The 27,469-nt window shown below is 53.3% G+C and overlaps 1 protein-coding gene across 2 annotated transcripts in view; it reads left to right on the plus strand.

The window, feature by feature from the left end:
* The window catches only part of C1QA (complement C1q A chain), a 431,051-nt gene that overhangs the window by 44,309 nt on the left and 359,273 nt on the right, over nucleotides 1-27,469 (plus strand). The window contains exon 1 of one of the 2 annotated variants that reach the window (XM_050792683.1): nucleotides 20,823-20,826. The exons of the other annotated variant lie outside the window; for it this stretch is intronic. The gene's annotated coding sequence lies outside the window, so the exon portion shown is untranslated. Of the gene's footprint in view, nucleotides 1-20,822; nucleotides 20,827-27,469 lie in introns of those variants that run through there. 2 annotated transcript variants of the gene reach the window in all.

The raw sequence follows: 27,469 nt of genomic DNA on the forward strand, positions 1-27,469 counted from the left end.
GCTGAGGCGGCGGGGGGCATAGAGCATCCGAGGGTCCAAGGTGAGAAAGAATCAGGGTATGTGGCTTATGGTCCAGTTCCAGGGTTGGAGAGGGAGGGTGAGTGGTCGACATCTGTGGCAAGCAGTTGTGGGGCTTTTGGGAGCTGGTCGTAGGCTAGGGAGTGCCAAGTGTCTGCAGTCAGGGGCCAGGAGCCTGGGAGGCTGGAGAGATGGGGTCTGGTCTGCCCTGAGGCCGGGCCCAGGCGGGGGTGCCCTGGGTGGGCTGCCTGTCTGCAGCGGGCAGGTGTGTGAGCCTCGTGCACACTGGGGCATGTGTGATGAGTCTTTGATTTATTGGAATGTGTGGGAGTGTGAACACATGTGCAACAGTGACTGTGAGACAGGGTGGATGTGATTGTTTGTCTGAATATTTGGATGTTTGCAGAGGCGGGTCAGGCTTGGTAAGGCCCAAGATGTCTTCAATTTGGGGGCTTTCTTGATTAAAAAGAATGCAAAATGACAAATACTAAAGAGACTTTAAAACGAGAAAAGAAACCACAACGAATTACTCAATTTTTAAGCTGACAAATACCACAAACATTACCAAATCCAGAAAAAATCATAATATTTTTATTAATTAACTCCCTGGCACACTTCTGTACTACTGATTTTTATTTCTCTTTTTGGCTTTGACCATCGTGTGAACACATTGCAAGGGTCCTCCCGGGGCTCTGGAAGGAGGTGGGGCCTGCAGCCCCAGCCTTGGGATGTGTGAGTTTGTGTGAGCGACTGAGGGCGTGGGTGTGTGTGCGGGTGTGACCAAATGTGGGGGTCTGTTTCACAAAAGAGATGGAGAGCAAGGCCGTTGTGGCAGACTGGCTCAACGGGTATTTGTTGAATACATAAAAAGGAAGATAGCACATGTGAGAGACTGTGTGTAGGAGATGCGTGTGTGTTTAAGCATGTGCACACGTGTGAAAGCATGCGTGTGCAGTAGTGGCCATGGGAAAAAGTGTGTGTGAGTCTGTGTGACCCCTCGGTGTCTTTTCTTTGGCATTCTAGTTTTAGGGAGCCTCTCCCTGCCTGCACCTCCACCCCCACCCATACCCCGCCCAGAGGCAGATGGGCACAGACACGCTGTGGCATTTGGTCCAGGCCTTGCGGGGACAGGCTCAGTGTGCGGAATTCACAGCTCCTTCCCCTGCCCCACCTCCCCTCCTCCCACCGATGAAATGTTGGTAATTCAATCCACGGAGAAGTCCGGTGTCCCGGGGAGAGGCTGGCATGGGCCGTGTGTGTGTGTGTGTGTGTGTGTGTGTGTGTGTGTGAGAGAGAGAGAGAGAGAGAAAGAGAGAGAGGCAAGCAGAGAGAGAGGAGACACTTGCATTGCTTTCAAGCTGGTAGGCTCCTAGCTTATGCCCTTCCTTGTACAAATGGGGACCCCAAGCCTTAGGTGCAGGGAGGGGACATGTCTGGACAAATGAGTGGGAGCAGATTGGGACTGGAATTCAGTTCTCCCGTGTCAGTGGTTCCGATGCAAATGGCCATTGAAGAGCACTTGCTGTGCGCTAAGCATTGGGTAAAGCCGAGGGGTGGAGGGTGCTTGCATGGAAAGAATCTCTCTGAGCTGCAGCCACTTTTAGAAAAGTAGGGGACTCTGTGAAAGGGAAAGGCAAGATGTCTGTGTTTTGGGGGAGCAGCCATGGAGAAGCAGGCAGGACTAGATTGTGGGGGTCCAGTCCACCAGCCTGGGGAGGCTGGTTTGCTCCTGAGGGGAATTGGAAGGGGTTAGAGGGTCAGGGCTGGTGGGTGGGATGGGCACAGATTCGGGTTTCAGAAGGAGAACTGGCTTCTGTGGGGAGGTGGAGGGGCTGCTGGGGCTCACTGCCACCAAAGAGCCGAATGCCCCATCTGGGCAAGAGGTGGTAGGTCTGATGGGGTACGGGGTGAGATTGCTAGGCTGGAGACGACCCCAACTCTGGCCTTTTTCACCACTCACCCCTCTTCCCCATCAGCTTTCCCCTGAGAGGCCTCACGCTTAAACTTAGAGGAAGCGTGAGTGGCCCTGGAGCTGGGCCTTCCAACAGGAGCAGGGTTTCTGCAGGGGAGCAGAGAGGGGAGCCCGGGAGAGGGCACACGGTGAGCAAAGGCAGGGAGGTGGCCCAGGGTCCTCCTCCCGCAGTAGCCTGTGCTTTTTCTCCACTGTGAGGAAAAGCTTAGCACCCCTTTACCTGGTCCCTGCAGGGATCGGAGGCACATGCTGCTAGGGGTCTTTGGGATGCCTGGAACTTTAGGTCAAGGCTAAGGTAGAAAAGGTGAACCCACAGTAGGCCCTGCTCAAATTCCACCTGCGGAAGGATAATTCCTGGGCCTGTGGGAGCTGCTGGCCCCTCCAGACTCCCCCTGCCCTCCTCTCCCCAGACCTGCCCTGGGCTCTGGGACCTGACGACCCTGGTGGCATCACCTGGGCCCCTTGCTGTCTGGTTTCTGGTTGGCCTTGGCGAACAGGGGGTGAGAGCTGAAGTGGGTCGTGGGATTTATGTCTCTGCTAAGTTGCCATGGGCTGGCTTTGTCCCTCTCCTGCTCTGGACACAGACCCTCTCTTGGTTCTAGTAACTGTTCCTGCCCCTCCCCCTTCAGGCTTGAGGGTAGTAGCAGCTTTCCACTCCTACCAGCCCCTGGGTGCAGCACCATTACTGGTCGGTTCCTCTTAACCCCACCCACACCACTGTGGTGGGGTTTTATATATTTAAAAATGTATTAAATAGAAACAGGGTCTTGCTATATTGGCCGGACTGGTCTTGAACTCTTGGCCTCAAGTGATCCTCCCACCTTGGCCTCCCAAATTGCTGGGATTATAGGCATGAGCCACAGTGCCTGTACTGTAAATCCCTTTTCCGTGAGGCTATTTCCTGCTGGGACACTGACCGTGTCTCCCTGCCCTGTCTCCAGCTAGCTTTCCCTTCCCTCTCCTTTGGCTGGGCTCCCACCCTTCCCTTAGCTGGGTTGAGGAATGTCACTTTCAAGTTCTCAGTGGGTCTGGAGCTCTGTGGGAGGAGAGCCCCAGAATCATTTCCACAAACATCAAACTCAACAACCACAATGTTAGATAAATAAGGTCTGGCAGGCAGGGCGGCTGCTCAGCCCCGGAGTTCTGGGGAAGGCCTTTGCTCCTGTCTGACCAGTCTGGTCTGCTCACACCCTGAGCTTGCTGGCATTCTGGTGTCTGCAACCCTCTGGGGTCTTCCGGGCCCACGCTGTGCCTCAGGCCCATAGAGAGGCTAAACAGCCGCTCATAGCAACCCTGATGCTGGGCCCCTTGCAGCTTCTCCCAGGGTGTACCAAGGATGCTTCTCCCATGCAGTGAATTCTTCCCACATCCGATCACCTCCTCCCCTGCTTTCTGTCCATTTCACAGGCTTCTTCTTAGCCACCGTCAACCACCTCCAGCTGCTACCAAGGTGCAAGAACACACCGGCTGCTGTGAAAGGACTGTAGAGGGCGAGGGCGGAGGAAGGGGTCAACCAGGTGGCTTCCAAAATAATCTAGGCAGGAGAGGATGGTGGCCTGGACGAGGCTGGCAGCCCTGCAGGTGGAGGAAACTGGCTGGATTCCAGAAATTCTCCCATTTCAGCACCCAGACTCCATGCAGAGTAGAAATGGATGCTCTTGGCTGGGCACGGTGGCTCACGCCTGTAATCCCAGCACTTTGGGAGGCTGAGACGGGTGAATCAGGAAGTCAAAAGATTGAGACTATCCTGGCTAACACAGTGAAACCCCGTCTCTACTAAAAATACAAAAAATTAGCTGGGCGTGGTGGCGTGCGCCTGTAGTCCCAGCTACTCAGGAGGCTGAGGCAGGAGAATCGCTTGAACCAGGGAGGCGGAGGTTGCCGTGAGCTGAGATCGTGCCACTGTACTCTAGCCTGGGCGACAGAGAGAGACTCCGTCTCAAATTAAAAAAAAAAAAAAGGATGCTCTTGAATTTGAGTTCTGAAATTTTGCATCCTGTCCCCCATGTGGCGGCCCAGCCACTCTTCCCTTAGGGTGAGTGGGCCTGTGAAACCAGGAGACGGCTGCTGCGCGTCTAGTCGTCAGGTGCATATTGATGGATTTATCTGACCCTCTGCAGGCGGTGTGCTGAATGTCCCGTTTCCCGGTGCTGCCAGCTCCTTGGAGCTCTGTAGGTCACCCGGTGAGACCTTCTCCCTGCACACCTTTTTTTTTCTAATAGAAATACCTGCTACCTGTTGCCTTCTTCCCCACAGGATCACAAGCCCTTGCCCAGTGCCTGGCATAGAGGCGGCCATAGCTGGACTGCTACCGTGTTCCAGGCACTGAATCTTCATTTGCCCTGAGAAGTCAGGGCGCTCTTAGGACCATGCTTCCAGGGAGAACACTGAGGCACAGGGGCGTGAGGACTCTGCGCTGGGTGGTGGCAGAGCTGGGATTTGAACCCGCGTTTGCATGACTCCCAGCCCTGTTCCTGTCCTCTCAGGGGCTGTACCCTCCCCCTGCCCCTTCCTCCTCCCCCTGCCTCTTCCTCCTCCCCCTCCCACCAGGCAGGGCTGAGCCAGATTGCGGTTCCAAAGCCCTTCCTCCTTCTCGATCCAGAGATAAATATTTGTTTCTCCAGTGTAAATAGCCCTTCGTGTTTAATGAGGCAATCCTAGGGCCATTTCCTGGCACGGCTCAGTGCCTGGAGGTCTCTCTCGCTCTGGGAGGAACAGTCCTAGGAGGAGAGCCGCTAAGGAGGGGTTCAGGGCCTCTGAACAAATCCTTCCATCTACAGATGAGGAAACTGCTGCTCAGAGAGGGCAGCTGACCCACCCAAGACCGCACAGCCAGGATTCAAAGCCATGCCACTCAGCTCCTGCCTCCGGGCTCTGCCTTTGCACGCGACTTCTCCTGGCTCCTGGACCCTTCCCCGGCCCTCCCAGCTGGCTGTGCTGACAGTGGGTGGGGGAGTGCTGAGACTTTGCCCTGCCCCCCGCCCTTGGCATCTCCCGGTCAATATGGCACTCACAGCTCCCCAGGCATGGACCCCCTCCTGCCATCCCCACTTAAAGTGATACTTTAATAAATTATGCTTTTATGTTATTACACGTGGAGCTATAAAAGCAGAGAGTGTGCGGCGGGGCTGAGGTAAGGCGCCCGCGACTTTCCAATTTCCTGGTCTGGCCTGGCTCTGCTCCGCACCGTGAATTTTTCATTAATGTGCACAGGTGACGCCACAGGGGCAGCCGCAGGCCAGGTAGGCTCCCACGGCAGCAAGGCCTGGGCTGGACCTTGCTGGGCTGGGCTGGGGATGGCACAGCAGGTTTCGTACTAACGAGGATTAGAAATAGCATCACGCTACGGCTCAAGATCATGCCCTGGGTTCAAATAGCCAGGAGAGCTGGGTGCAGTGGCTCACGCCTATAATCCCAGTCGGGAGGCCAAGACTGGAGGATCTCTCCAGCCAAGAGTTCAAGGCCAGCCTGGGCAACATAGCGAGACAGTCTCTATAAATTTTTTTTTTTTTAATTAGCGGGTGTGGTGACATGTGCCTGCAGTCCCAGCTATTCAGGAGGCTGAGGTGGAGGGATGGCTTGAGCCCAGGAGTTGAGGCTGCAGTAAGCTAGGATCACACCACTGTACTCCAGCCTGGGCAACACAGCAAGACCCTGTCTCAAATAAACAAACAAATAAGCAAACACACAGAGCGAATGACAAGAAACCCCCTGTGTCTAGAGGAAGGAAGGGGCGTCCACTGGCCTGTGCCAGACTCTGGGCCGGCGTTTGTTGCACATGACATCATTTCACCCTCAGAAGGCCATGAGATGGCCTTATGCACCCCACTTGATGGGGGAAGAAAGTGAGGCTCTGTTAGTAAGTGAGTGGCAGTGTCAGCTCTGAACCCAGCCAGTCTGATTCTAGAACCTGAGTTCCTAACTGCTAGGCTGTTTTCATTCATTCCTTTCTCCTTCCTCTTCTCCCCCACGTCTGTTGGCCCCTTCCATGTAGTCATAGTTACAGAGGCAACGGGCACCTTGAACAGAGGAAAGAAAACAAACACGGCCTAGAATCTACGGGGAAGGAAGCCTTCTAGATTCCAGACCTTCCATGTCCAGAAGTATCAGTCTTCCCATCTGTGAGGTGGGGCCGAGGAGTCCTGCCATGCCGTGCTGAGTGTTGACTTCGGGGAAGGGGCCTTGGGATGTCTATGAGGATGCAGCTGCTGCCTTGTGTCTTGGCAGAGACCATGGCCACCCCAGGACACTGTGTTTGGTCCCCACTGTGCTAAGTCTCCACCAGGGACCAGCCAGGCATCAGTGGAGCACAGTGAAAATGGGTCCAAAGCCACCCACAGAGGCTCGGTGTGGTTCTTGGATAATTCTGGAAGGTTCTAGAGAAGGCAGCAAGAAGGCAGGAACCCGGGACCAGAAACTGGATAACTTGTGGTGTGTTTGTCTGTAAAGGGGGGCCAGGAATCCGTGTGGGGGTCAAATGAGAACAATTCTGCCTCCCAGTGCACAGTCCCGGGTCGAGGTCAGAGAGCCTCTTAGGCCCCGGCTCTTTTGGGAAATCATCCCAGGGGCTGAAGACAAAACTGAAGTTGGAATAAACACGGGGGTCCAAACACTCCAGAATCCTGAGTGAGTGAATCTCCTCCCAAGCTTCCACGCCAGGCCCAAATGCAAACAAGAGGCAGCAGGGGTGGCTTGGGCCCCTCACACAGAATTATTGAGATTAGCTGAGAACCAGAGCCCAGCAGATGTCCCCTCTCTGGACTCGGTGACTCACTTGCCTCCCTGGTTGAGAATCATATCCGGCTGGGCCTGAGCTGTCCTGGCTGGCGGGGAGCTGGACACAGGGCAGAGGTCGGGGTAAACACCCGTGCTCCAGGCGGGAGGTCGGGATGGGGGTGGTGACAAGGAGGACAACATTTCCACTCAGCAGAAAGAAGAGCCTGAGCTGCCCTAGGGCTGGAAGGGCTACCTGAAGAGGTGGTGAGGACCGGGTTCCAGAGGTGTGCAAGCTGGGTACCCTTTGAAGACTAGGAGGATTCCAGTCGGCGCTGGGAGAGTTCCAGGCAGGATGCCAGTTCAGGTCCCTCGTGCATGAGAGACAAGCAAACATTTTCTGGGAAGGCCAGATAGTAAATATTTCAGACTTTGCGGGTCATCCTGCTATCTCTGTTGCAACTGCTCAGCTCTGCCACTGTAGCTTGGAAGCAGCTACAGACAATACATAAATGAATGGATGTGGATGTGGTTTTATAAATAAAACTTTATTTACAAAAAAAGACAGTGGGCCAGGGGTGGACCCTGAACCACAGCTTGCCGACCGTATAGAGCCTATGGTCTAGGGACTGTGGTGGGGGTATGGGGGCTCTCCTGGAAGCTTGTGGATTGCAGGGCAATGACCTGACTCTTGTGCTTTTGACCTTGCAGGTGGTGCCCCTCCACCTGGATGGGTTTATTCTTCCGTTTTCCCCTCCCTTCCTTCCTTCTTTCCTTCCTCCCTCCCTCCTTCCCTCCCTCCCTTTCTTTCCACCCATTCACTCATCTATCTCTCTATTCACACATATACTTCTTTGTTTCAACAAATCTCTGCTTCATGTTCTAGCTCTCTAACTCATTCACTCACTCACTTATGAATTCATCCAGTCATTTATTCACTCACTTACTCATTTATTCTACTGGAAGCTCAGGCTTCTATTGTGGACAATGTGGAAACGCTAAAGGAACTGGAATTCTTTTATCTGGGGAGACTCTGGAAAGCGCAGGGATTAATCATTGTCTCTTAGGCTCTGTTACATTTATAGGAAGAAGATTCTGGGCAGTTCTTGATTCATTCACGAGTCCTGCATTGTTTGCACACCCAAAGCCTCCTCTAGACGAGGCTCTGCACTAGGAATACAGCAGCAAAGATGCTGTCCTTGCCTTCCTGGAGCCTGTGTTCCAGTCTAGACTCAGGTTGTAAATAGATGGGATGTTCCAGGCAGGGAGAAAAGCACAAAGACCAAGAGGTGAGACAGAGGGAAGTACGTTCCAGAAACAGAAGTTGGGTCTGATCGGAGCACAGTGTGTGCACATTTTTGTGTGCATGTATGTGCAGGTGTGTGGCAGGTGTGCGTGCAGGTGTGCGACAAGTGGTGAGAAGTGGGGCTGGAACCTGAAGAGCCTTGACTGCCAGGCCAAGGAACTTCGCTCTTCATACTGGAAACAATGGTGGCGGGGCATACGAGAGAGCTGTAAGCAGGGGAGGGCATGACTAGGCTTGGAATTTAGAAGCAACCTCTTGGCTTTCTGCAGAGAATGGGTCATTTAGATGGCCTCCATGAGGGCTCCCCCGGGGAAGGGGCCTTTCTGCTGGGTCAGAAGGGGGGCCTTTCCAGCGTGGACTTCCTGCAACCATTGCCCCCCACAACTGTGGCTGCGTCTTCCTCCCATTGGGACCTTCCCTATAGGGTAGGGGGTGGTGGAGGCAGGAGCAGTGCTTTCTGGGAGTTTAGGCTGCCTAGGCAGGGGTGGGGCTGAGGGACAGGAGGTGGTGGGTGAGGGTGGGGAGATGTCTTTCTCCTCTCCTTTCCTCTCCCTCATGAATAGACTCACGCTTGGCCTCCCGATCTCACCATTTCCACCTTTTCCTGCCTCCTTGGGCTCCCAAGGAGTGGGCTAGGGCTGGGGTCCACAATATTGGGCCTTATGAGGCCACTCCCAGGATTGCCACCCTGCCCCTAGAGCTTATGGAGAGCCAGTCAGAGTTGGCAGCCTCTGCCGTGACACCAGCTTGCTGTGTGATGCTGGGGGAGCCTCTGCCCCTCTCTGGGCTTCAGTTTCCCCACTCATATCGCAGTTTCAATCTCACAGGGCTGTCACAAAGATTCCAGAGCACTTGGCTCAGTACCTGGGCTCAGCACTTACTAGTTATTATCAATGACACATGAGTCACTGATAATTGCGAGCTGCCGGGTAAAGATCATGCTACTGGCCTGGTAGGATGGACTGTGGTGGGAGGATGGAGGTTTGGGGCCTGGAGGTTTGGGACCTGTTGTGAGTTCAGCTAAAATATAATAGGAGGAAAATAGCAACATTTACTAGCCACCTGTGCAATTTGGGGCAATTTCCTCACCTCTTTGAAAATCAATGTTTTGTAGAGGGTGGATGACGGTGAGGCCCACCTCTCAGGGGCCTGTGTGCATTGAAAGAGATAATGCACTTTAGCGACCTGTGCTCAATAAATGGTAACTAACATCTTTATTATTAGGACCAAGCACCCACCAATGTCCTATGGGTCTTGAACCTTCGGATTTTCACACCTGTCGCTGTGGTTCCCACTTGGCAGGAGAGGACACCAGGGCTTGAAGAAGTGACGTGCGGTGCCCCAGGCCACACAGCAGGCTGAGGCCAGGGCAGGATGAGGGGGATGTGGGGTAGCAAACCCTGAAAATGAGCTACGGACCACTCCTGCCTGTCTCCAGTCTCAGGCTTGAGTTTCACATTCTCCATGTCACTCACAGGGACCCTTAGTCTGTTCCCACGCCCTGTGGCCTGCCCTTCTGCCCCACTGGGCTGTTGCCCTGAGTCTGGAAAGTTCCCCAGCCTGGGAGAGATAAGGGCTGCCTTGCCCAGGTTCCTGGGTAGCGCCTGCCTGCGGCCCCTTTGATTGCAGACCAGATGGTCCTACCAGCCCAGCTGCTGGAGGAGCCAGGCCTCAGTGATAGGGGCCAGCCCAGGGTGGGGCCGGGCCTGGTATCAGCCACCTGGAGGGAGCACCTCCTGTGGTCACCATGGCAACGGGCGCCCATGCCTGCAAACAGGAAGCTGCTCCTGGGCTGGTGGTGGGATCGGCAGGCGTGGTAGAGACCCAGACTCTTTAATCTTCTAGAGGAAGAGGTCCAGGGGGAAGGGCCTGGTGTGGGCCGCCAATCTCCTGTCTCCCCAGTGAGTGTAGGGGTGAGGCAGAGCAGGGATGACCCCCAAACTGCACAGTTGCCCAGGTCCTGACTGAGGTTCGACTGTGGGAAGAACTTCCCCAGGCAGCTCGGGCTCCGCAGCGTAAGGGGCTGGGCAGACTCCTTTCCTAGGATGCATCCAAGTGGGACATCCAAGCCAGGCTCTGGTCCCCTGCTGCCCCAAGAGGGTGGCAACGCCAGGTTGAGACAGCTGGTAACTCAGTGACCAGGGCTTCACAGCACTCCTTAGAGCCTCCTGACGTGCTGAGGGGCCATGGGAGCCTTGTTCATGGCTGGGTAGCCTTAAGCGAATCGCTGTTTGCTCATGTGCCCGCTGGGAATGTGGACTGTTCCTCGCAGGGCTGGTGAGAAGCTCATGGGAGCATCTAGGGAATGCTCAGGACTCAGGCAGCTTCACATTTGGTGTCCCCACCTCTGCAGCACTGACCCTAGAGCGGCAGCAACACCCCTACCCCAGCAGCCGTGCAGTCCAGGGGACGAGGGGCTGCCAGGTGGAGGGAAACCCCCCCCAGATGCCAGGCCCTGGAGCCGGCCACCTGCCCTACTGCCTCTCATGGCATCCTTCCAGCAGCCCTGAAAGGTGGGGCCGTGCTCCTCATTTTACAAGCCAGGAAACGGAGGCTGGTGGGCCTCAGGAGCTCTCACTGTGTCTTGGGCTTTCTGATATAACTCTGTGGGTCCTGGGATTTCAGGCGGAGGCTCAGCCCGGTTTGTGTAGAAGAACTTGGGAACTCAGAGAGAAATCATTCCCTTGGTGGCCCTGTTGGTCTTGAGCAGCCAGAACAGGGGCAGGGACACGAGGGACATTGGAGTCCTCTTAGACCTCGGGCCTGTCCTGTTCCATCCTTCTCTGTTGGCAAGGCGAGCTGGAGCAAGTGGGGCCAAATCAGGGGAGCCGTCCTCGTCCACTGAGCCTTTCCTTCAGTCCTCAATATGGAGCTTCTAGAATGTGCCAGACTCTCCTCTGGGTGGTGGTGGCGGGGCGGGGGTGTCCAGAGAGAAAAATGATACAGTTGTGCTTTGGAGGACAGTGTGTGTGTGTGTGTGTGTCTGTGTGTGTTCACATGCGCATGTGCAGATAGAGTGATGTAAGAACTGTATGGGCAGTGCGTTGATGATCACGGTGGTGCCGGGGGCCATACAGGAGGATGGTGCTGTCGGGGAGGGTGGTGGTCTTGAAGGTAGTGGCGGTGGTCTTAGAGATGGTGCTGGTGACGATGGTGCTGGTGACAGTAAAGACATGTGTGAGACAGGAGCAGCCCTCACTCTCTCGACCCTGAGGGCCACAACCAACCCCCACCTGGCCACGGCAGCTCCCTCTAGGCCCCACCTCCTCCTTTTGTTGTCAGCTCTTTCGAGGCCTCAGTGAGCCCAGGCTCTTAGGAACTGCAGGCCAGAGAGGGTGCGTGTCTGGCTCAAGGCAGAAGCAAGGGAGGGGCAGATCCAGGTGCCTCGTCCAGACCTCTGCATTACTCTCCCCCACCCCCTTTTCACATTCCATAAGCATTTCCTGGGCTTGTGCTCTGTGTCGGGCCCTGCGCTGGGATCTGCACTGGGTATTGGCGGCATCACTGTGCCCCCTGCTCTCAGAGACCTCCATCTAGACAGGAGGCGGACACTCAGCCAGGCCAGGATAACACAGAGACCAAGACAGGCAGAGGGCGATGGCAGCCCCAGCCTAGAAGTGGCAAGGACATCGGACTGAGGCTTTGAAGGATGTGGAGTTTACTCACTGGGGAAGTAAGTGCAGGCAGCCCTGCAAGTGGAAGGGCTTGGAGGCGTGTTTTCGGGAAACAGGCTGGAGTCAGGTTGGAAGAAGCTGGAAAAGAGGGTGGGGCAGGGCCAGGTCTCTGTTGCGGCACAGGCAACTTAGAGGCTGTCCCACCCTGATGGGCATCCCCTCTGCTCCCTAGCCCCCACCCCCACCCCAAACCCCTCCTGGGAGTCACAGTGCCACCCCTCCCCCCAAATAACTGGAATTGTTTGAAAATACCCCGCAAGAATTCAGCTCAGCAGGTTATACTGGTCAGGGGAAGCAGCTGAGTGGGGGTGTGGGGGGTGGGAGAGGACTCAGTGGGACTTCCTGGGAGAAGGTGAGAGGTCCTGACCCGAGGCCAGGGCCAGCGCCGCTGTGAGCACTGATCCAGGAGCAGATTACAAGGGAGACTGGAGCCAAATCCGCTTTGAAAAAGAGCTGGTGGAGTTTAACTCCCGCTCAGTGAGGTCACCTGGAAAAGCTCCTTCCCTGCCTGGGAGCCGGGTGTAGAGTTGGGGTGGGGGGATGTAGGGCCAGAGCGGAGTGCTGGTAAGGAGCCCTGGGGGTGTGTGTGTGCATGAGCCAGTGTGTATGTGCATGTATGTGTATATTTGGGGATGCACGTATGAGGATGTATGTGTATATTTGGAGATGGGCATGTGTGTGTATATTTGTGTGTGAGCATATCTGTGTGGTGTGTGAATGTGTTTGTTAGTAGATAGTGCATTTGTGTCTCTGCCTGTTGGCCTCGCTATTCATCCATGGTTACCATACCAACACGTGTGTGTGTGTGTGTGTGCGTGCACGTATGTGTGCCGTGTCCACTCCGTGCACACATGAACCCTTCTGTGCAGCTCTTTCATGTCTGTTTCCATACATTTCCCTTTGCTGCTTCTCTCCACCCTTCCTGCCCAATCCTCAGCCCCCCACCACTATGCCAACATTCCTTCATTCATTCCTTCGTTCCTTCAAAAAATGTTTCTCGAGGGTCTGCCTTGTGCCAGGCACTGTTCTAGGCTCCAAGCATTAACGGGAGATGAGAAGGCGGGAGAGGCTCCTACTCTCCTAGAAGCGTGAGTCCTCGGTGATGAGACAGACATTAAACCCACAAGCCATTAGCAGCATGGCACGTAGTGACACATGCTAGGGAACAAAATTCAGCAGAGTGAGGGGAAAAGGAGGGCTGTGTTACATGGCCTGTCAGGGAGGGCCACTGAGAAGATATCCGAGCAGAGACCTGAAGCACGAGTGGCTGGAGATGTCATTGGAGGCAGGGTGCCCAGGCTGAGGACGCAGCTGGTCAAATGCCCTGAGGTGGGAGCATGCTTGTGGGGTTCTAGGGATGGTAATGGGGCCAGTGTGGCTGGGGTGGACAGGTGAGGGGGAGGGCGGGAGGAGAGGAGTCAGCGGAGCCTCTGGGTCACCCGGGGGGGGCTTTGGTTTTTGCTTTGAGTGACCGTGGTGGTCGTGGGAGTCACTGTAGGACTCAGCAGGAATGCTGGGTAGTAGGTGGGAGGTGGGGGACCAGTGAGGAGGCTGTCGCCAGAACCCACTGAGACGTGATGGTGGCTTGGGAACAGAGGGCAGAGCGGGGGAGGCAGGGGGGCCCATCTCAGATATGTTGAGTTTGACATAATTGTTGGATATCAGGGATTTGATGACCCAAGCCTGGAGTGGAAGATGTAAACCTGGGGGCCATTAGCAGTCTGGGGGCATGAAAGCCCAGTTCCCCTGGGAGCTACTTCACCCATTTGCTTGGCTGTGTGGCTTCTTGTGTGTGCGAAGTTTCAGCACCCCTCCCCTCTAGAGCCTTAGGAGAGGCCCCAGGGCTGAGCTGAGGTGGGGCTGAGCTGAACTAAGGGGCAGTGCCAGCAGTTGATTCAGGGCACCTGGGGGTTGGCATCTGACAGACCTGGGCTTGCATCTTCCTGTGACCATGGACAAGTTCTTAACCACCCCGAGCCCCGTCATCTCATCTGTAAAGTGGAGATAATGGGAGTATCTCCCAGGCAGGGTGCCTGTGAGGGTTGAATGAGATGGTGTCTGTGTGGGACTTAGACTACACATGGCCCCCTTATTATACTTATTGACCCTGAGCCATGGCGGCCCTGGGCAGGGCTTAGGTGAGTGCTATTTACTAAGTGCCTGGTCCCTGTACAGTTGATAAATGGGGAACCTGGGGCTCATCAAAGAGGCCAAGTGACTTGCCCAAGGCCACAAGGAAAGGGTGAAGCTTTCATTGGAACTGACTCCTAGCCATGCTCCTCATGGCTTCAGGCTGCCGTTGCACAGGAAGCTCCAGGCAGGCAGAAGGAGTTGGGGTCTGAAGACTGACCCACGTGTCCAGGAACCTCTGCCCAGGGGTGTAAGGACTGCCGTGGTGTAGCCTCATGGCATCCCCCATTTCCCCTGCAGCAGGGCCCTGGGTGTTCATTTCAATCCGATTTTTCTTTTCTTTTCTTTTCTTTTTTTTTTTTGAGATGGAGTCTTGCTCTGTCACCCAGGCTGGAGTGCAGTGGTGCCATCTTGGCTCACTGCAAGCTCCACCTCCTGGTTCAAGCATCAATCCAATTTTTCTAAAGCAAATGTTAGCTTCCGGGGAGAAGGTGTGGCAGGACGATTTCCAGGAGCACATGGCCCTAGGCATACTGTCCCTTTGAGATGGCCTTAGTTTGGGCAGGGATGCTGCAGGTGGTCAAAGATGGACCTCCCACCCAGTGGAGGCTGGCCCCTGGCTGTGTGGTGTGTGCATCGCTGGGCCTGAGTGTGTGTGCATGCGTGTGTGTGTGTGTGTGCGTGTGTGTTGTTGGGGTGGAAGTGGGAAGTCAGACCTGTGTGGCGAAAACCCGAGTCTAGTGGAAGGCCTCTCCGGCCCCTACCCACCCTCCTCCCTGGCAGAGGGGGCTGAACTGTGGCTGGAGGGAGCCACGCCAGGCTGGGATCTCTGAGGGGTCCTTGAACCACATCTGAGCTCTGGAAAGGCTCCCCGGTGCGTGGAGAGCAGAGAGGGAGGCTCCGTGGTGATTTACAGGCACCTCCTTTTGATCGTCTCGCTCCCTTGGAGAGATCCCTCCTCCACACCTGGGGGCTGCAGGGGAGGCCGGGCGCAGGGGGTTTCCAGGTGGCCTGGGGCAGCAGGGTCTGGTGTCCCTGGGATGCAGGAAGCTTCCTTCTTTCTGGCATGGCCTTGCTGGTACCTGGCTGCTTGTGCCTATCACTGAGCAACCCAGCTCCTGTCCAGCGGGGCGGGGTCCAGAGTGCACCCCTGCCCCCTCACATCTGGCTCTGCTTCCATTCTTCCAGGGTCGATGCGACTGTTTCACTGGCCTCCTCTTCTGCCTAGACCCACGGGGTTTCTTCTTCCTGCCTCCCTGCCTGACATTCCTGGACTCCACTCCAGGCGTGTGAAAGCCCTGGATGGGTGTCCCAACAATTTCAGTTTTTTCTCTGGTCCTAAAGGGCCAAGAAGCCCAGCTTTCAGGCAGGATCTAGGCACGGCCTGTGGGGTGGTCAGCAGTGGGCAGGTGCAGATGCAAAGGAGGGCAGAGGTTGCTGAGGCTGTGGACAGCCTTGTGACAGGTTCTGAAAGAGCACTTGAGCTAGGATGCCCAAGTGGGCCTTCGAGGGAGGCGGCCACTCTGGAGCAGGGCGGGGACAGCCCTCAGGACTCCCTCGGGCCTGACCATCTTTGGGAGGAACTCCAGCATGTCCATGGGAGGGCAGGGGGCCACTGGCAGAGAGGTTCCTTGAGTATCCCTAGCACTTAGATAGCGCCTGGTGTATGAGAGGCAAGCAATACATCATATTGCATGCAGGACCAGGGTGCGTGCCCAGGTCCCAGACCCAAGATGGAGAAGGTGTTTAGCAGAGAGATTGTTCTGTGTCTGTGCAAATTGAGGCTGATACCAGCAATCCCAGAACATATGTGTTGAGTACTTACCTGTACGTTCAGGTAAATTACCTGCCCCAGCCCAGTCTCCTGTTCCCTCCCCGAACATTCTCCCCTTACCTGTCCAGGGGCCTCGGCTCCAAGTGGATGGGACTCCTCCAGCCTGGAGTCCCTTCTGTCACCTCTCCTCACAGCCCACACACTCCCCCATAGCTCCCCACTAATCTCTCTCCTCCTTTGCTAGGGGTGGATGTAGGAATGTTGAAGGAATCCATTCAACAAGGGCTTGTTGGGTACGAGTGGTGCTCAGAGCTGGAGTGCAGAGATGGGGGAGCCATGTCCCCTCCAGAGTTTCACAGAAGGTAGGCGACATACTCCACTCTCCCTGCCATAACTACCATCCAGCCCACTGAAGACCACCATGAGGGTAAGGGTCCTTTATCCAGGATGCTGGTTGGACATCCTCTCTGGAAAGATTTCTCACAACTCACATATCATTGGTCCAAAAATTATTGCTCACGAACTCACTTATATAGAAGTAGCCATTAATTTTCATTATAATTGCTGGAGAGAAGCGGCAGGGTTCCTATGAAGGAATAAGAAAGTTCAGCCTCGGCTGGGCACGGTGACTCACGCCTGTAATCCCAACACTTTGGGAGGCCGAGGTGGGTGGATCACCTGAGGTCAGGAGTTCAAGATCAACCTGGCCAACATGGCAAAACCCCGTCTCTACTAAAAATACAAAAATTAGCTGGGGAAGATGGTGGGCGCCTAAAATCCCAACTACACAGGAGGCTGAAGCGGGAGAATTGCTTGAACCAGGGAGGCAGAGGTTGTGGTGAGCCGAGATCGTGCCACTGTACTCCAGCCTGGGCGATAGAGTGAGGGCTAATGGTTTCACCAGTTGTTCTGTGGCCATGCAAATTGAGGCTGATAATTGTGAACTCAGAACACATTTGTCGAGCAATTACTGGTGCTTACAGGGATGCAGAGGCAGACCCCACAGCACTGGGGACCCTTCAGATGTGGGCTGAGGAGGAGAAGGCATCAAAGATAACTCCCAGATGTCTGGCCTGCACATTGGGGGGTGGGGGGCAATGGTGGTGACCACAAATCAAAGCCGGAGAAAAGGCCCGGTGACAGTGCAGAGAGATGAAGACGAGAGCTACTGGGTGGCTTTGGCCTATTCACAGCCTCTTTCCGAGCCTCAGTGTTTTCATCTGTCAAATGGGATTCAGAATCTCTGCTTCCAAGCACCTCTGAGAGTGAGAGCACGCACTGAAAAGTTCATAATGACATCTGCTTAAGACCCACGATTTGAGTACTTTCTGCCTGACTTAAATGGAAAGAGTGTGGCCCCCACGCTTAGGCCCTGGGCACGGAAGTGGTCACTAATTCAGGTGGCTGGGTGATTTTGCTTTTATAAGAAGCTGCCTTTAAATGTTCTTGGTGATACAGTCAGGTCCCCAGAGGACCTAGACCCTCCCTGCTGGGGACAAAAACCCTCTCACTGGACTGGTGGACCCCCAAGCCCTTTAGGCCAGCACCACTGTGCTCCCTGCTAAGCAGCCCGTGGGGAGTGCCTCTCACAAAGGGCAGCCAGGCATGGCAAGGGTTAATGTCAATGTTAGGAATGGAAAATTGGCCCAGGCTTCAGGGGGAGTGAGAGGCTCAGAGACGTGGGGTCTTCACTTACACTGAAACCAAATGCAGCCTTGTCAGTGGCAGTTGGGGATAAAAACAAAGCTGCCCGTGGCCTGGGCTTGGCCAGGGGAACAAATGGTTCCAGGCTCCTTGTCTTCAAGTGGAAACAAAAGGAATCAACTTTTTATGGTTTCCGCAGTGGCGGCAGGATTTTCCTCCCAGAGGAGAGTTTGAAGGTGTCCCCAGTCCCTCCAGCAGAGCTGTAACGTCCTCTCAGGTAGGATGCCTCACTCATTCATTCACTCACTTCTTTACTCATTTGTTCACTCAGGTTCATTCACTCACTTATTCACTAATTTATTCACTGTCATTCATTTATTCACCCATTCGTTCATGCATTCACTTGTTCATTTATTCACTAACTTATTCATTCATCCATTCACTCATTCATTCATTTATTCACTCATTCACTGATTCACTCATCACTCCTTCACTTGCGCATTTACTCACTCATTCACTAATTTATTCATTCACTATCATTCATTCTTTCATTCATTCATGCATTCACTTGTTCATTTATTCACTGATTTACTCATTCATTCATCCATTCACTCATTCATTCATTGATTCACTCACCACTCCTTCATTCGCTTATTTACTCACTCATTCACTAATTCATTCATTCACTAATTCATTCATTCACTCATTGATTCATTCACTCACTTGTTCATTTATTCACTAATTCACACATTCATTCATCCGTCCATTCACTCACTCATTTGTTCACTCACTCACTTCTTTATATATTTACTCACCACTCATTCATTCACTCATTCACTTCATTTATTTACTTATTCATTTATTCACTCACCACTCCTTCACTCACTCACTCACTCATTCATTTATTTACTTATCATTTATTTACTTTAGTTAGAAAGAATCAGAAAAAAAAGAACATAGATAAATAATGCTAGAATAAATTGCCTAAGTGTTATGAGGAAACCAACCAGGGGCTAAGGCAGCAAAGAGCAAGGTCTCTGCTTTGGAGGAGGCAGTCAGGAAAGTGTTTGTGAGGAGGTGACAGCCACACTGAGACCTCCATGAGAAGAGGGGAGGGGTGGGGATTCCAGGCAGAGGAGGAGCACGGGCCCAGGCACTGAGGTGGGAAAGGCTCCCTTTGTCTGAGAGATGCGCTGCCTGGAGTGAAGCCACAGAGGACAGAGTGGTGGGGGTGAGGCTGGGGAGTGGAGCTTGGGCTGGGCCTGCAGGAGGGGAGGAGGCTGGAGGATGGATGGGGCAGGTTCGGGGTGAACGGAACAACTCACTCCTTTCCTTACATCTGGGGAAGCCCCAGAGTCAGCCCTTTCCTTGGGTCCTGGGCAGGGTAGGTCCACCTGGAACTTCTGTCTCAACCCCAAAGCTCACCAAACAGGACCCTCCAGCCCGCCCAGGTGCAAGATCCTGCTGGGCCTGGGTGAGGTGAGATGCACAAGTGCCAGCTCCAATCTGCCCTTGCCAAATGCTGTTCCAAATTGGCTCCGTGAAACCAGAACCGCGAAATCAGGACAGCTGGAGGTAAGCACAGCGGTGGAAGGATTTAGACCACGTCGAAACGGCTCGTGCACAAGAGGGTGAGAAAACGCGTGGGCTCCCGGGCAAAGGCACCATCGGGAACATTAAGAAAGCAATCCCACCTCAAACCCGCAACCCAAATATTTTATAAGAACCCTCCCTTTTTCCCCCCACTCTCTTTTTGTCAAGTAAAGGATACACACGGCCTTTCTACTTGTAACCTGGCCAAGAATAATTTGTGGCAGGAAAGTTTGAGCATTTGTCAAAATAAAATAAAAATGTAAAAAAAAAAAAATTGCGAGCACTGGAGTGTACATTTGTGTGAAACTAAACAGAGGGAAGGTTATTTAGGTGGTAAAATGTCTCTGCGTTTCCCTCCTGCCCCCCCGCCCCCTGACACACGGCCCCCCTCCCCAAGTGTTGAAAACGAGATTGGTCGGGGATTTGTTTTGTTAATCTCCAGCCAGGGCCGAGGGGCTGCAGGCTGGGTTTCTTCGTGTTCACGCAGGGCCCTGGCTGCCAAACAAGTTTCCCCCTCACCTAGCCCTGGGCCAGGGACCTGTGCACCTGTTCCCTGCCCGTCTAGGGAAACGGTGGGGTTAGGGGAGTACGTTTTTGTCCTTCCAGGGAAGGTAGCTTTGCCCAACTTGAGACCCCCAGCTCTTTGAGGATATTTAATACGAGAACTGGCCTCCCTGAGGCCATGGGGTCTGGCCTACACCCCTGGGTGGTGCTGAGGCCTCAGGGGAGTGTCAGGCTCCAGGTGAGGTCTGGCATTAGTGGTTAAGAGAACCAGGCAGAGGAGTCACCCAGACCTGGGTTTGAAGCTGACTCAGCCATGTGCTGATTGCGTGAGTGACTTCACTTCTCTGTGACTCAGTTTCTCATCTGTAAAATGGAGTCAATGATCGTAGCTACTTAGAAGCATTATTGGGATGGTTGAAGAGACTCACACAGGGAAGGGATTAAGACACTCCTTAGCACATAATGGCTACTTACTAAGCCTGAGTGCTTACTACTGATGGGCTTTAGGCAGCACTGGAGGCTTCAAGAGGATGGTATTTTCCTTCTCTGTGGCCAATTTCCCTCTCTGTAAAATGGGGATAATGGCTTGGCCCACCCCATAGTGTTGTCTAGGAAGATTGAGTGAAATGAGCAAAATCTTTAGGCAAGCGAGAGGCATATGGTATGTGCTTATTAAGAATTCACTGTAGTATTGTCACGTCTTTGCCCTATCCTGTCATACAATTTCATTTTGAGTCAGCAAAGAAGGAAGGAAACAAGTGTTCGTGGGCACCTGCCATTGGCCAGGCCTGGCACGGGACGCTTTTCCATGAGTGACCTTGCCGCCTGTCCCTAATGCGTTCCCACACGGACCTTGGTCTCCTTTTGCAGGTGAAGAAACTGAGGTTTGTGCAACTCAGCAGGTTAATGGCAGAGCTAGGAGGAGAGCCCAGGCTTTTCCGATTTGGGGTCAGGAGATTCTTTTTAGCGCTGAGTCCTGCATGGGTTGGACCAGACCAGAAGGAGGGGGTAGATGGTGGTGCTGCTGGTGCTGATGATGGGTGCTGGGGGGGTGCTATGTGAAGTTCACTACATACGTGATCACATTGGGCTCTCCCTACAATTTTATGAGGTAGATTAATCATCTCCACTAGACAGATAAGGGCACTGAGGTTCAGGAAGACCCTGAGCGTCTGTCTTGACTGCTCTGTGCCACCAGCAAGGAACCCAGTGCTTGGCACCTAGCACATCATCAATGCTCAATACACAACTGTTCCTATTCCCTTTATCTTGCCCTCACCCTTTTCCCTGGAGGGGTTGGACCATGAGAGCTCAAAGGCCCAAGCCAAAGCCCAACTTTACTCATTTAACAGACAGGGAAATTGGGTCCAAGGCAAGGGAGGATCTTGACTAAATCAGGCAGAGAAAGCCAGGCCTGATGGTCAGTGGAGGCCCGGATAGTTGTCTGGGGGCCTCAGGAGGGGAGGAAGGGATGGAGGAGATGTAAGTGGCCAGGGGGAGGGCCTGGCTGCTGCTTTAGAAGAGGGGGTAGGCGAGAGCAGGTCTGGGAGGAGGAAGAGCCCTCGGGCACTCCCCACTCACACTTTATAGCTTGACTGCTCCCCGCACCCAAACCACAGCCTTCCCTGCCTCTTTCCCTCCCATCATGCCTCTCCTCACCCCCTCCTAGCCCTCCCTTTGGTGAGACTCCGGCCTAGGAGCTGGGACCCGGTCCCAACACTCTAGAAATTTGAGTCAGCCCCTTCCTCCCTGGGGAACCCATAAAGCAAGGGACAGTGGCACGTACCTCCCCTGCAGGTGACAGGACAAATGAGGTAATGCAGGTGAAAGGCTGGAAACTAGATAGAAATGGGAGTTGTTGTTATTTTTATTATTACTACATCAGATAACTGGTTGGACTGCATTTTTCTCCGGTTGCCCCCGGGGCCCTGTAGAAACAGCTTCAAATTGTGCTGGAAATTGCTGAGGACACAAATCGGGAAATCTGGGCTCTACCCTCGCTCCCTCCTGACTTGCAGGGCACTTAGGACAAGATCTGGTTCCTGTCCCTGTCTTGGTCCCATCTCCCATCTGAATGGTGCAGGTGGACAACATGTTCTGTCTTTGTCCCTGGAACTTTGTAGGTGGCAGCTCTTGGCCTTGTTTGCGTTTGAGGAGGTGCCACTGGGACCAAGGGAGTGGGGAGACCAGGCAAGGATGGGTCCATGGCAGCCCCGTGGGTGCCTGAACCAGAGACACTTACTGGGTCTGACCATGGAAGTGAGTGAGTCCTCCCTACACCTCTTGCTGTCCGCTCCCTGAAACATTTTGGGGAAGCAGAGTTGGCCCATCCTGAGACCTCATTCTGGTGGCAAGCGTCAGCCAGGGGGGCACCCCAGTTGGCAGGGACAAAGGCTGAGCTTACCCCTGGGGCTGCTAGGGAGAGGAAGCTAGGGAGGGAGAGAAGTGCCTTTCAGGGCATCGAATTCGGGAGCAGAAGGTGGACGTCTGCAAGGACTGGGGAGACGAGTGTGCACATCGCCACCTAGGCCCCAAGGAGGGCAGTGCAGCCCCCACCGGGTTCCAGGGCCATCTCTTGGGTTCTGCGCTGTGTGCCCTGCTGGCACTGGGACCTGGGCAATCCCAGTGTGACCCACCACCCTGGCCTTTCAGGCATCTACAGCACGGACAGTGGTTGACCTTGGGGTGACACTGCTTTGGCTACCTGTCCCTGCTTTCTGACTTACCAGATGACGGTGTGACCTTGGGCAAAAGACAGCCTCTCTGAGCCCATTTTTCCATCTGCAAAAAGGAGGACTATTTGCTCCCTTGCAGAGTTGCTAAGAGCCTGAGGAAGGATATCAACCTGTGATGTACCAAGCACGGAGCCTGGGGCATGGTGAGTTTTCAGTGGCCAGTCAGTCCCTGTCTCCCTCCCCTACAAATGAAGTCATAGGATGATAGGAGAGCACTGGAAAGGAAGCAGTGCTGCTTGGAGGTGTCAGGAGGATTCACAGAGAAGAGAGGGCATTAGAGTAGGGTTTTGAGGGATGTGCAGGAGTTTCCTAGATATATCGGGCTCTGTGCAGGCAGGAACCATAAATGTCATGGATCATCCTTGTTTCTGAAGTGCTTAGTATGTAACAGAAGCTCAATAAATATTTGTTGTTTGGGTGGTTGGCATTCCAGGTAGCAGGACTGTGTAGGAGAGGCATGAAGATATGCACGGTCTGGTCTCAACAGTGAATGAAAAGTTTAATTCCTCTTCTGGGCCCCCACGGTGCTTTGCCACTTTGCCTATGGAAGGCCATTGTATACGTGGGTTCATGTGTCACATCTCCTGGAGGACTGTGGATACCCTCAGAATGGTCTGTCTGCTCACTCCCCTTCACCTAACTCTCTAGGGTTCAGCCATGGATCCATGCTGAGGGTGGTGGATCCGTGTTCAAATGAAGAATTGAAGCATGCTCCTGAGGATGACTGGCAAAGCCTTGTTTGGGGTGAGGGGTGTGTGTGTGTGTGTGTCTGTGTCTGTATGTGCGTGTGTTGTGGAGGCTGCCTCCCGTGATCCTTCCCCCTCTTCCCAGGTAGTCAACGGTAAACAGGGTAAGGTCCAAACCCTTGACCCAGCCTTCCTGGGTCTTCCTGATTGATCTCTGCCCATTGCTCCATCCTGGTAAATTTGTGCCCTACGAGAACAGTAAGCAAAGCAGAGGCCAGTCGGGGGCGCTGGGGCAAAGGGGTGCTGGTTGAGGTGGGGTTGTTAGCGTGGGGGCCTCGCTGAGAAGGTGATGCTATAGCAGAGTGTTTCTCCTTCACCAGCTTCTCCTTCGGGCCCTGGGAGCAAAGCCTACCCCACTCTCCTGGCTGGGCTGGGCACCCCCTGGTGCTCCATGGCCTTTGTGTGCACCTTCTTCCTGGCCCTAGGCTGCCTGGCCCAGCTGCTTCTGAATCATGTGACCCAGCCAATTCTATAAGCCTTTCTTTGCCTCAGTTTCCTCATCTGTTAAAAGGGGATAAAATCACACCTGCTTCCAGGCTAGCTGTGGGCGTTGCATCTGTTATCAATTGCAGAAGGCTCAGGATGGCATCTTTGCATCAAAAACACTCCACAAACGGGGTCCTATTAGTTATCATTGCACTTATCCTGTTTTTCTAGATGCACTGGCCATTGAGTTTTTCCTGATCCTCTAGAAATGGACATGGCAGGAGCTTCCTGGGGAAGCCTGGGCAAGACGGGAGAGTGAGGATAGTGCTTAGCAGGTGCCTCGGCTGCTGGCCACAAACAGCAATGAATGGTGCTGAGTCCTGCAGATGCATGATCATCTCAAATCATTCTTCACCACGCCCCTGGGAAGGCGGCCTCACCCTGCACACAAGGAAACCCCTGAATCAGAACGGGTGACTTGGCTCTGACTTGCGAGGGGCTGAACTGAGATTTGAACCCAGGTCAGCCTGTTTCTAAGCGAAACTGCCTCCCTGGAGAAATACCTTCCAGCTCACGTCAGGTTAACGCTGGCCGAGAGCTCCATGGATCAAGGGGGCCAAGGTTAGTTTCTCCAAATGGACTGGAATTGGAGCAGATCTGGGAGAGGGACATTTACAGGTTGCTGTGGCCATTCTCGGGAGAAGGCAGACACAGTGATCAAATAGTTCATTCGGCTGGACTCCCTTAGGATGGAGAGATAAAAGAGAGAGAGGAAGGAGCAAGAGAAAGAAGATGGATAGAGGGTCATTCCACGGGGAGGGCCACTCTGCCCACCTGTTGCCGATCAACTTTGTGTGCAGTTGGTGCCTGTGAGCCTCTGCTGGTGGCAGGCAGCCTCGGTTCCACGTGCCCCTCCAGAGCCTCTCCCTCTCGCTGCCCTGTGACGATCCTGAATTTTCATTCTGCTTGGCGCAGAAACCCTCCAGGTGTGAGATGTGGAGAAAAAAGCACCAGGCGGGGGTCATAAAAACCAGGTACTGGTCCTGGCTTAGACCTTGAGTGAACTTGGGGAAGTCCGTTCCCTTTCCTGGGTCTTGTGATCCCCCTCTGTATAATGGAGTGGTGGCAAGAATGGGTGAGCTACCTTTCAGCTCTAAAAATTAAATGTAACTGATCATTCGTTCAGTCAACAAACATTTATTGAGCACCTGTTACGTGCCAGGCTCTGCTCCAGGTGTTCAGGTTACCAATGAGAGGGAGACAGACAAATTCTGCTCTCAAGGAGCTTGTACTCTTGATGGAGAGATGGTGAACACACTAATAATAAATAAGGTAATTCCATTTTTAATTTTATTAAATTTATTTTTCTTTTCTTTTCTTTTGGAGACAGAGTCTCACTCTGTCACCCAGGCTGGAGTGCAGCAGTGTGATCACAGCTCTCTGCAGCCTCCACTTTCCAGCCTCAGGTGATCCTCCTACCTCAGCCTCTCAAGTATCTAGGACTACAGGTGCATTCCACCATGCCTGGCTAATGTTTCTGTAGAGATGGGGTCTCCTTCTCTTGCCCAGGCTGGTCTTAAACTCCTGGGCTCCAGGAATCTGCCTGCCTCAGCCTCCCAAAGTACGGGGATTACGGGTATGAGCCACCACACCAGCCTATTTTTATTTTTGTTTAAAAGGTCACCTTGGCTTCAGAAAATAAGGTAATTTCAGGTATCAAGAAGGAACAATAAAACACGGCCATGTGCGTGAGAGAAAGATGCTTTCCATAGGGTGATCAGAGAAGGGCTCCCTGATGAAGTGCTATTTGAGCTGAGACCTGAAGGATGAGCTCATCGTGTGAGGATCTGGAAGAGCAGGCAAGGCTGAGGGAATGGCAAGTGCAAAGGCCCTGAGGTGGGACTGAGGTGGGAGTGACGAAGGGACGGAAAGAAGCCCAGCATGGCTCGGGTGGTGAGCAAGGGGAGAGTTGCATGAAATGAGGCAGGGGAGCTGGGCAGGGTGGATGGCTCTCAGCCAGGGAGGCACCACCCTCCCCAGTGAATATTTTCTGGTTGTCACAGGGACTGGGGGACAAACTACTGGCGTTTGGTGCTGGGAGGGATGACAAATGTTCTGCGATACCCAGAAGTCCCACACAATACTGTTATTTCCCCCATTAAGAAACACTGGGGCCAGGCGCAGTGGCTCATATCTGTAATCTCAGCACTTTGGGAGGCCAAGGTGGGCAGATTGTTTGAGCCCAAGAGTTCGTGACCAGCCTGGACAACATGGCAAGGCCCTATCTCTATTTTTTAAAATGCAAAAATTAGCTAGGTGTGAAGGCATGTGCTGGTAGTCCCAGCTACTCGGGAGGCTGAGGTGAGAGGATTACCTGAGCCTGGGGGGTGGAGGCTGCAGTGAGCCATGATTGCATCATTGCACTCTAACCTGAGTGACAGAGTGTAACCCTGTCTCAAAAAAAAGAAAAAAAAAAAAGAAGAAAAAGAAAGGAAGAAGGGAAGACAGAAAAAAAAGCAAGAAAGAAAGCAAGACAGCAAGCAAGAAAGAAACATTAGATCCCACTTCACACCGTTAAGATGGCTACTATCAAAAAACCAGAAAATAGCAAGTGTAGGTAGGGATGTGGAGAAACTCGAACCTTTGTGCACATTCCATTTGCAGTGGGAATGTGAAATGGTACAACCACTGTAGAATACAGTATGGTAGTTCCTCAAAAAAATCAAACACAGAATTACCATATGATGCAGCAATTTCACTTCTAGGTATATACCCCAAAGAATCGAAAACAGGTTTTTTGTTTGTTTGTTTTGAGATGAAGTTTCGCTGTGTTACCCAGGCTGGAGTGCAGTGATGCGATCTCGGCTCACTGCAACTTGTGCCTCCTCGGTTCAAGCAATTCTCCCGCCTCAGCCTCCTGAGTAGCTGGGATTACAGGCAGCTGCCACCATGCCTGGCTAATTTTTTTGTTGTTGTATTTTTAGTAGAGACGAGGTTTCACCATGTTGGCCAGGCTGGTGTTGAACTCCTGACCTCAAGAGATCAGCCTGCCTTGGCTTCCCAAAGTGTTGGGATTACGGGTGTGAGCCACTGTGCCCGGCTGAAAACAGGGTCTTGAAGAGATATTTGCACACCTATGTTCATAGCAGCATTGTTCACAATAGCCAAAAGGTGAAGGCACCCCAGGCATCCATTGATGAATGAATGGATATGGACAATGTGGTATCTCTGTACAATGGAATATTATTCAGCCCTGAAGAAGAAGAAAATTCTGACACATGCTGCAACATGGATGAACTTTGGGGACATTATATCCAGTGAAATAAGCCAGGCACAAAATGACAAATACGGTCTGATTCCAGTTATATGGGGCACTTAAGGGAGTCAGATTCATAGAGGCAGAAAGTAGGATGGTGCCTGCCAGGGACTGGGGAGGAGAGGAAACTGGGAGTTATTGTTTAACGACAGAGATGAGTATGGGAAGATGAAAAAATTCTGGAGGTGGATGCACAGCTATGTGAATGGCTTTCTAGTAAACTGTGCACTTAAAGATGGTTAAGATGGTGAATTTTAACTTACATACATTTTCCCACAATTTAAAAAGAAACATTGAACCTGATGCAGTGGCTCACACCTGTAGTCTCAGCACTTTGGGAGGCCGAGGCGGGCGGATCATTTGAGGTCAGGAGTTTGAGACCAGCCTGGCCAACATGGTGGAACCTCATCTCTACTAAAAATATAAAAAAAATTAGCTGGCGGTAGTGGCAGGCGCCTGTAATCCCAGCTACTTGGGAGGCTGAGGCAGGAGAATCACTAGAACCTGGGTGGCGGAGGTTGCGGTGAGCTGTGATTTTGCAGCTATACTCCAGCCTGGGCAACAGAGTGAGACTCCATCTCAAAAAAAAGAAAAGGAAAGAAAAGAAACAGAAAGAAACATTTGATCATCTTTTCTCCTTGGCTATTTTTCTAAGAGTAATGGGATGCCGTTAGAAGGGCGATGGCCCTAAATATCTGGGCCGTTGTGTTTTGTGGCTTGGCTGTTGGGTTTTGTCTACCATACGAAGAAAGGGTGCCAGGGTAGTGGACGCAGACAGGCTGGTGAGGAGACTGAGAAGCTGGCTGGGAGAGAGGGTGGCTTGGACTAGGGCAGTAGCGGCAGATGTGGTGAGAGGTGGGTGGATGCTGCAGGGACTGTGGAGGAGCATCACAGGACCAGTGGCAGATTGAAAGGGAA

This window comes from Macaca thibetana, chromosome 1 (genome assembly GCF_024542745.1).
Source record: "Macaca thibetana thibetana isolate TM-01 chromosome 1, ASM2454274v1, whole genome shotgun sequence".
NCBI lineage: Eukaryota > Metazoa > Chordata > Mammalia > Primates > Cercopithecidae > Macaca > Macaca thibetana.